Below are 10,114 nucleotides of genomic sequence, written 5' to 3'. Positions count from 1 at the left end.
CCAATCTGTCACAACCCTCTCTCCCACCGTCGGTGAGTGGAAGGATACTCAGATGCAACTTCTTTTCCGGTAGCTCATCTAAAAAAAAACTCTGAGAGGTTAAGTGTGCTTGGTCTGGAGTGATTTAATTTGAGGACGGGTGACCAACTAGGAAGTTGATCCCAGGTGTGCACAAGTGAGCACAAAGTGCGCATTAAACACATGTGTTGGTTGTAGGGCTAGTCTAGAGATCCTAGAGAGTTGTCAAGGGTAACAAGTTCGACTTCGGGGTGGTCGAGGTGTTACAACTCCTATGCCAGTAACTCTCGGCCCTAATCCATGGGGAGGCTTGGCTTTGGCTGCCCCCAATCCCATCCCCTTCTTGCTGCAATAATATCACCTGCATGATGCTCGATGGCGGTGAAGATCTTAGCTAGGCTTCTTCCCAATCGTTGTGATGATGATGAGGCCGAGCTTGACGATGTTATGTGCAGTTCGATAGATCTGCAGCAGGGGAGGCGTGAAGCTACTCTTGGCAGTGCATCCAGGATATCCCTTCTTTGCGTCCATCCTTGATGGTCGAAGGGTGACCTCTCCCACATTCGTCGCTGTCTATGGCCTCTTTCGACCGGCGGCAGATGGCGATAATTAACCTCCAGGCTGCCATGCCAACAAGGAGGCCCTTCTGCTCTAGCATACCGTACTCCCGTCACTCGGCCCCAAGTGGTTTTGTTCCTGGTGACTCTGCGGCTGGCTATGCTGAGCTGGTTCGTAGTGGAAAAGGAATTAGAGCTGGTTGAGTTTTCCATTTTTATATCTAGGGTCTTCTATGCAAAAGTGTGGACTTGGTAGTAATTTTCTTTTTTATTCTAGTCCTAGATATAACTTGTAGCTCCAACCATGATACTACCTCCGTATCGGTTTAACAGGAGCGCATGTAGTTTAAAAATTTGTTTTGACCATTATTTTAGTCTATAAAATATAGAATATATACCACACAAATTATATCTTTGAAAAGCTTGTTTGAATACGAATCTAATGATATAAATTTTGTAGACATATAATTTATATTTTGTTGACCAAATTAATGATCAAACTTTGTCTTAAATTGTGTGCGCGATTTAATTGTTAAATCGATACGGAGGGAGTAATGAAAATCATCTTCCTAGTCCTTGGGGACCGATCCTCTGTTTTTAAAAATACAAAAGGCACGTACATTTAGTTTAAATCAACATTCTCTAAGTTTGACTTAGTTTACATGTAAGGATATGAACATCTACATCATCAAATTTGTATCATCATTAGGTCCACCACAAAAGGAATTTCCCTATCGTATTTATTCACTATTGTAAATATTGATTTTTTAAGTAACAATATGCGCCGAGGTAGTATAATCGTAGCGTTGCCGAGCAAGCAGTGCGCATCACAGGCCACATCTCCAGCTCCCTAGCTTCTTATCCGAAATGAATATCTCGCGGAAACAGCTGTGCAAAAGCGAGATGGCAAATGCCAGTTAATCTGATCGCTGGGCGGGCGGACACGTAGCTCCATCGATTGCTGGAATGGAGAGACGCGACGGCCGGGCCAGGGCGACCTCGCCTCGCCGGCGTGCACGGTCACATGCGTGGCGCCGGCGCGGCATGTGGATGTGGCCAGTGGGCAGTGGGGGTTGCTGAATTTTGCTTCTCGCTGCGATGCGAACGTGGTTGTTGCTTCGGAGGTGTCAGCCGCGCATGTGAAATCATGGTGCCCGCGGGGTCCTCCATCTTGACTTCTTTCTTCCTGCCTGCCTAGCATAGCCTCCACAAGAAAGCAATCCCACGACTGCTGCTAGGATAAGCTATACCTTCAGTTTTCTTTCCTGCCGATAATCCCGGGCCACCCGCCAAGTATCATGGAATCGACCGGGTCGGGAAGATCTGAGATGGGCCAGAATGTTACACAAAAAAACCAGAGAAGTAAACGGCCCATCGGGTAACTTTTGGGTAGTGGGCCGATATTTTACCCTCCCAAAACAAAAAATACCAGACAAGTAAACAAGACCTTAGGGGTGCCGCACCCGGTGTTGGGGGGGGGGGGCTTTGACCCCTTCCTCCGCCCATCCTCCATGACTAGTTTTTTTAGGGATCATAGCTACAGTATTGGAATTTGGAGACACAAGAAGCCACATGTGGCGTCCCTAGTGTAAATAAAAAAAACTATGACCTGGTTCATGACCATGGAAATCGCTCTATTAAGATATTTGTCATGACATGCCCAAAAGATATATCTACATGATTTATAATCTAATACAAAAATATGGTAGTCAGTCAACCAAAGGCTCCAATTTCTAATCTGAATGGTTCTATAAATCTTACATGATTGTACACTATGACCTAGATCATGAGCATGGAAATCACCCCTATTAAGATATTTGTTAGGACATATGCCTAATAGATATATCTACATGATTTATAATCTAATACAAAAATATGACAGTCAGTCAACCAAAGGCTCCAGGTTATAATCTAAATGCTTCTATAAATCTTACATGATTGTACACGAGAAATCGCCCTATTAAGATATTTGTTAGGACATGCCTAAGAGATATATCTAAGAAACTATTAAGGATATTTATATAAAAATTAATGTAGATGTAAAAAAACATGGATGCTTACAACTTAATTTACCATGTTTGTAAATTACATAACAAACTATTCACACAAAAAAAACTAAATCAAGCCCAAGGCAAGTAGAATAATTAATGTACGTTGCAATGCAAAGAATGATACAATAAATATTAATAAAATTTCTATTTGATTAAGGATGCTAACCGTAATGAGGTAGGTGTGACTATTAAGGCCGTATTATAATAAAACAAGGTGTAGAAAAGTATAAATTTTAGTGTAAATTATACTCCCTCCGACCCAAGGCTTAAGGCATGAATTACATTACACGCTGATTAAGGAGATTTACGTTGCGAAATAATTTCCCGTCGTACCCCTAATTACTCGGGCCACCCACACCTCGTCACTTCCAATCCCACATCGAGCCCACCCTTCCCACTCTTGACGCGGTGCCTCCCATGGTTCATGGTCCATCCTGGATCCGCCGCCCGGAACCGCCGGCTTGCCCTGTGCCCAGCGCCGAGCGGAACTGCCGCCTCGCCTCAGGCCCGACGCCCTATGCCTAGCGCCGCGCAGAACTGCCGCCTCGCCTCAAGCCCAACGCTGCCCTAGGATAACCGCCTCACAATTTCGCCCGCAGGCCCGACGCTGGCCGGGAACCGCCGCCTCGGTCCCAGGCATGACGCCACTTGGGAACCTCCGCCCCGGCCCCATGCCTGACGACGGCCGGGAACCGCCGCCTCGGCCCCAGGCATGGCGCTGCCCTGGAACCGCCGCCAGACCCACCTCCAGGTGCACCGCAAATCCTTGACCGGCCCCCTCGCTTCCAAGCCCCAGCGCAGCCCGTCGCCGGACACATGGTTTCCTTCGACTGGAGGTAAGGAGGATGCGCCGAGTGCGCCATCGTCGAGGATGCGGCCATGCGCGGCTACGCTTTCGCGGGGAAGACGGAGCAGAGGAAATCATGAGGGAAGGGTAATTTTGGAAAGTTAGCATCAAAACCTACGCTCGAGGTAAATTGCAAAAAATTTATACGCCTTAAGCCTTGGGTCGGAGGGAGTATTGAACTTGCCCTGGCCGGGTCGAAAATTTATTTGGACCACCCTGCCAACATGTCAATATATAAACGTGGCGGATTGAAATTTGTTGTTGCTATGGAGGGTGTAACCCATCAAAAGGATCAGATGGAGTTTTAAAATACTCAAAGCGCAAAAACTTGTGCAAACTAGATGATTTCCCGCGTGTTGCTGCGGAACATAAAGTGTGCTAAATAGCGTAGGATTATCTTGCATTAGGAGGAAGAAAAAAGATACGAACATAACATTAAAAAAAGAAGAGATCAACAAATACACTGTAAATTAAATGTTATAAGTATAAGTTGAAAATGTGTACCCTTATTAGGGTAAGGTGTGTGATCAAAGTGCACGTATACTTTGAGACGGACCCAGAGTAAATCAGGTCCGGTATTAGTAAGTAGAAGCGACCCTACTATATTTGTATGGCTTGTGATGAAAGTAAAACAGAAAACCCTAAGCACAATTGAGTAAATTGTTAAGAAAAAATTTGGTCGCGCGGAATGTTCTGTTCTGTTGAGTAAATGTTTTAACTTCAGTTTACATCAGATTGTAGACCACGTGATACTGCAATACGTAAGGTGAATATATTTTAAATCCATCTTAGAACCGTATAATAATAGACTAACTGTTTACGCAAGCCTTTATAGCTCACCAATATGATACCCCCTCCATCGGTTTCTTATAGCGGAACAGATGGAGTCATGTATCTGCAGCGAGCCAACTTAGTGAACAATTGATCTAAAAATTAGCATGAGAAATAATATATCAGAAGCCGAATCACTTTATAATATGCCAACATGTGAAGTTTGTGGGATAGAAAAAAAGTCATGAGAACGTAAATATATTAAAAGCAAACCAAGGCTATAGGGTGCTTACCTAGAATCAGGAACTTGGGCAATAGAAGTGAAATGAAATAGTATGAATGAAAAAAAATGTTAATTGGATAGCATTGAAAGGAAATCACGGGAGGTTGAACTTGAGGTTTTAGAATCGTTACCATACTGAGGTGAGGAGACGGTACTTTGAAGACTTCTTCAGAAAACAAAGGACGGGAGCCAGGTCCTGACACTTAAGATGAAGTGCATGGAACAGATCGTTTCTGGAAGCAAAAAAAAAAAAAGCAAATAAAAATTGAACCATGAAGGTAAGTAAACAGACTCAAAGGGAAAAAATAAACCACAATTCCTCACATCGAGTGAACCCTTACATCCAATCTATGGAAAGACACAGATATGTTGAGTGGGAATGACCTCTGAAATACAAAATTAAGAGAAAGCGTATAAGAAGGCAAGACACTTTGGAAGGCTGCCTTGCGATGCATGCAATTCACCGGCGCAAGAAAAGTATTGGACACCAAGATGAGGAAAATGCGAAATCAATCCTGATCTTTATATAGAAGCCAAAAGAAGGCTGCTCAGCTACCTCCTTTCGTGGAGATTCTAGTGGACTCCCGTTCTTCAATTTTGGGTGCAGAGTCATTTAGGTGTACTAATGGTGGAGGATGATGGGAAGTGGAACAGATCAGCCGGATCATTTAGGTGCACTTAAGCTAAAACGGACTGACGTGGCTGGGAGGTGATGTGGAATACAGCTAATCACAAACTGATACAAATGATGTGGCATGCTTGCATGTTGAGAGAATTCAACTTAGTGGGTTGCTCCTATTTAGTTATTATAGATTATAGATATGGAGGTGATCAATGAGTTAACACAAAATCTGAGTTTTTTCAGTTATAATACCCTGAATGACATTTGGCACTACTTCAATGTTCCTGGAGGTGGAGGTTACAACAACCAAGGCACGCCGATACTTGCTCTAGTCATGTTTTTCAAGCGCTTCAGCTTTTCCAATGGAGTTGATTTTATTTCTGCATGCCGTTCATCCTAGCTCTATTGTATTATTCATCTCGTTTGGTTAACCATTTAACCGCGAACTGCACTTTAGTGTATCCTGCTATTTTCTCTCAACCTCACTTCGAAGTATAACAGCTGGACTTGGTGGATATGCAGGGATGGCCCCGGTTTTTCGTTAGACCTCACTCGCAACATGTTCCACGACTTGTGTTACGGAAAGGATGGAGTAAATTAGTTGAAGTCTGGTTCTTCTACCACCTTTGTTCAAAAGATGTGTGGGTTTGACCAGGACACTGTTATATTTAGCAAATTATATTGTGGACTATTTCAGGCGAGCAAAAGCCGAGTTTTTTTGTGTGCATAACCAGGAGTCGAGACAGTAGCATCTCTAGAAAACTCAAGATGGTTGTGTCCTGAAATATTTCAATGGATGACCACATGGATCGATGGAGGTCACTTACTATCATTGCTGGGCGTGAAAAAAATTGCAAGTACTACTGTACCATTATTTTTCTGCACGAATCCGTAGCGGATTAATTAGGTACCTCCACGTGATAACGTACATGATCTGGTGGTTGCATAGACAAGCCTGTTGCGCAGGTTGGTACAACCGGATTGTTGTAAGCACGTCATGAAAGCTATACTTCTTCCGTCCCTATTTGGCGACACACGTTTTTTGAGACCAAATTTTACCATTGATTTGACCGATAAAAAATGGATTATACATCACAAAATTATACTACTACTAAGTTTCATTTAAATAAAGATTCTAATGTTGTTAAGTGATACACGTATAATTTCTTAAATTAAAAGTTAGTGCACGAAAAACAAGTGTGCCTCATTCTCATACAATGGGGAGCGAGTAATTAATAGAAGAAGCAGAAAAGTATATAAAAAGAAATATATCCGATCCGACCTTTTTGCGCAGGCCCATTATGGTTTGAGATGAGTGTCGGCTCTCCTATATGCCACATTGGGCAGCAGATAGGGTTGGCCCATGGCCTCTTATCTGAAAGTTATGGGCTGGGTTGTCAGGTTCCTTGAAACCAATCCAATAAGTGGAGGGTACCACTATAAAAAGGAAAACCTTTACAAAGTTCACCGGGGCAACCACATGATGACTTGTGGCACGTTGGCCGGACGCTCATTCGGCCGCGTAATACGTGCTTGGTCCGGCCGTGACTTATTCACTCCGGCGTGAGTGCGCGAGTACGTGGACCAGGCGCTAGTACGTGCTTGCTCTAGCGCACCCACGGGAGATCAGCTAGCTACACTACCTTCTACATGCACGTATCTACAACCCAATTACATATAAAGCACAAATACACTGATGGACGAGTACATAGTACGTGTAACGAAGGACGAGTACTACTCATTAAACACATGAGTATAGTTGCGTATAAAGCACGGGTACAGTCACACATACGAGCGAATACAGGTACAGAAGTACAGCCACATACACTCATCGAGTACAGGTATAGAAATACAGCCGCACACACTTGCGAAGTACAGTTGCACACATGAGCGAGTACAGTATAGAAGTACATGTGCATTTTTTCGATAAAGAGCATATATTAATATCGGGTAGATACCAATTACATCCGGTCACTTCAACAATATCATGCCCTAATGACATAAACAATGCACACAACAACAAAAAATAGAAGAATTACAAAAAGAAAAAGTCCCGCTACAGAGATCGAAAACTCTAAAAAGCATCACTGACACCACCAAGACAACACCAGAAGACCAGCTTCTCCATAAGCGACGCCTCTAAGAAGAAAACAGTGCACAAACGTTGTTGTCGCCCGATCACAGATCTTAAGTTTTCACCCTGAAGAAAGTCTTCTCTCTCAAAACAAAGCCTTCAACAAGAATAATGTCAGGCACAACTAGTTAAGGTTAGACCTTGGATCATGTGCATACACGAGCGAGTACAGGTACAGACGAACATTCGCGCACACGAGCAAGTACATGTACAAAAGTACAATCACACACACGAGCAACTACAAGTACAGAAGTACAGGTACAGTCGCAAACACGAGCAAGTATAGTGACCGAGTAAAGGGAAAAACTGCACTGAAAGTTCAGAGATGGTAAACCTAGAGAGGGGGGGGGGGGGTGAATAGGTTTCTACAGATTTTAATTCTTTCTTTACAATATTAGGCTTTGCGGAATATAAAGATGGGCGTAATGCAAACTAGGTGAAACAACCTATATGAGGATACAAGTAACTCAAGCACGAAGGCTCTCACAGGAAGTTATATCACAAGTAAGGAGTTCGGTTAGAGATAACCGATAGCACGCGGAGACGAGGATGTATTCCCGTGTTCCCTTCCTTTGCAAGAAGGTACGTCATGTTTGGAGGGGTGGAGGTCCCACAAAGGATTCCCCACGCCACGAAGGCTCACCCTATTCTCCGGAGCCTATCCCACGAAGGAATAGCTCTGTCACTTGTGGTAGACTTTGAGGTAGCCTCCAAACCTTCACAATCTTGTCAGGAGCAAATCCACAGCCCGGATGCTTCCGGACCACTCTTGCCCACCTAGGGTTTCCAAGGAACCCTAGAGAGCAAGCTTCTTGATGAATACAAGGGGGAATGAGATTTAGCTTTGTAGAACAGTAGATCGGGTCCTCCTCTATCATTTCTCCGGAGGGATTTGAGTTTGGGTGGAGGAGGAGGGAGATCTGAGGCTTTTGGTGTTTCTAGCAATGAAGTATGAGAGAGAGAGCTCAAGAACAGCTTGTAGTGTAGTGCCTACCCCTTCAGAGGTAGGAGAAGGGGTATATATAGTGTCACTTGAAATATGGCCGTTGTCAACTTGCCAACTCAGCTTTCTCCCGAGATTCCCGGTCAACCGGGCCATAGACCGGAGCGTCCGGCGCAGGGCCCGGTCCGACCGGGCCAGGGACCGGACCCGCCAGTCCAAACCGGGCGGCCGACCGGATCGAGACCGGAGCGTCAAGTGTCGCGCAGTACTCCCTCCGGTTGGCATCAGCGCAGAGCTCGGTCGGCGCCGGGGTGCCCGATCATGCATCCGGTTCGACCGGGCCAGGGACCGAACCCGCCGGTCCAAACCGGGCGGCAGACCGGACCGAGACCGGGGGCGCTGAGGTGTCTTCCAGTAAGCCTCCCGGATGGCATGAGCGCAGGGGCCGGTTGGCGCCGGGGCGCCCGGCCGTGCGCCCGGTCAGCCGGGCGGCAGACCGGAATCGACCGGCGCACGGGCCGGTCCAACCGGGCCTCTGACCGACTGGATGCTGTAGACCCCTTTTTGATTGTTGTCGAAGTGGGGGGTCTCCGTTAGCCTTCTTGTTCCTTTGATACACCATTTATGCCTCTTTGGCTAATACCTGGGATTATCCTTACAAACATGTATTAGGCCAAATACTCTAGCACAGTGTAATTGTTACCAAAATAATGGATACGGGTAAAATACCCTTACAATCTCCCCCTTTTTGGTATACGATGACAAACCGAGCTAGAGTCACATATAGATATTATGATAAGCTCTAAACCTTGATTCCATATAAGATATTGCGACATCTCCCCCATAATGTGTGCACTTGGAGAATTTGCGTTTGAATGCAAAGTGCACCATTTGTGGAATATGAGAAGCTCCCCCAATATTTTTAGGAAACAAGCATGGTATGGAAATGTATATAAAGATATATAAGCATAAAGCATGATCATCCTAATAGAGTGATTAAGCATACAAATACTCATCCATACACGAATTATTCAAAGTAGCAAATGGTTCTTGAGAAAGCAAAGCAAATAAGCACAAGCCATATAAGAAGCAAATAAAGTAACAACCATGGCTTGTGTCAACCAAAGAACTCCGTGAATCCTAGACTCTACTCTCTTCTCTCCCTTTGGCATCGGAACACCAAAAAGGCGAAGAAAAGAGTAGGGATGCTAGCGCTCCCATCAGTAGAACTCGTGCCCAGGGGAATATGAGGTCTCGTCATCATCATCCTCATCACCTTCATTCTCTTCATCATCATCATCAGCATCAGCAGGGGCACGAGCAGGCCTAGGAGGAAGACCACCATGAGCATACATGGAGAGGTCAAAGTTCTGGAACATCTCATCAGTAATGGGAGGCATCTCCCAAGCAGGTGCAACCACAGGCTCCATCTCAGGTCCAGAAGGAGGAACATGGGCATTCCTTGCAGCCATGAACTCATTTTGTCGCCTCCTTATCTCCTGGTTCAAAGCAAGACTCTGATGTGCAACATCATTGGTATTCTTGCACATTTGCCACAAGCTGGAGAAGAAGCTAGAGGCACCGCGCTTGGGGCGCCTAAAGTAGTTGGAGCTAGCTGCATGATCATGTCGTTCCTTGGAACGGCGCTGAGAGGGCATCATGGAAGGGACTTCCGGACGAGTGTCCTGAGTGGGGAACTTGAATGGGTCCATCTTGATTATTTGATCTAGCGTGTTGTTGGGAGAAGGTACTACCTTGTTGATGAGCCGCTGAACGTACTGAGCATAGTTGGGAGTCATGCGGCCCAGAACAGAACGCCTCAGTTCACAGTAAAGGAGATCACAGCCATCAATTTGCCTTATGTTGTCAGGATGGCAATAGTACATCA

Source organism: Lolium rigidum, chromosome 4, assembly GCF_022539505.1.
Source record: "Lolium rigidum isolate FL_2022 chromosome 4, APGP_CSIRO_Lrig_0.1, whole genome shotgun sequence".
Classification (NCBI taxonomy): domain Eukaryota; kingdom Viridiplantae; phylum Streptophyta; class Magnoliopsida; order Poales; family Poaceae; genus Lolium; species Lolium rigidum.
This window is presented reverse-complemented; position numbering follows the sequence as displayed.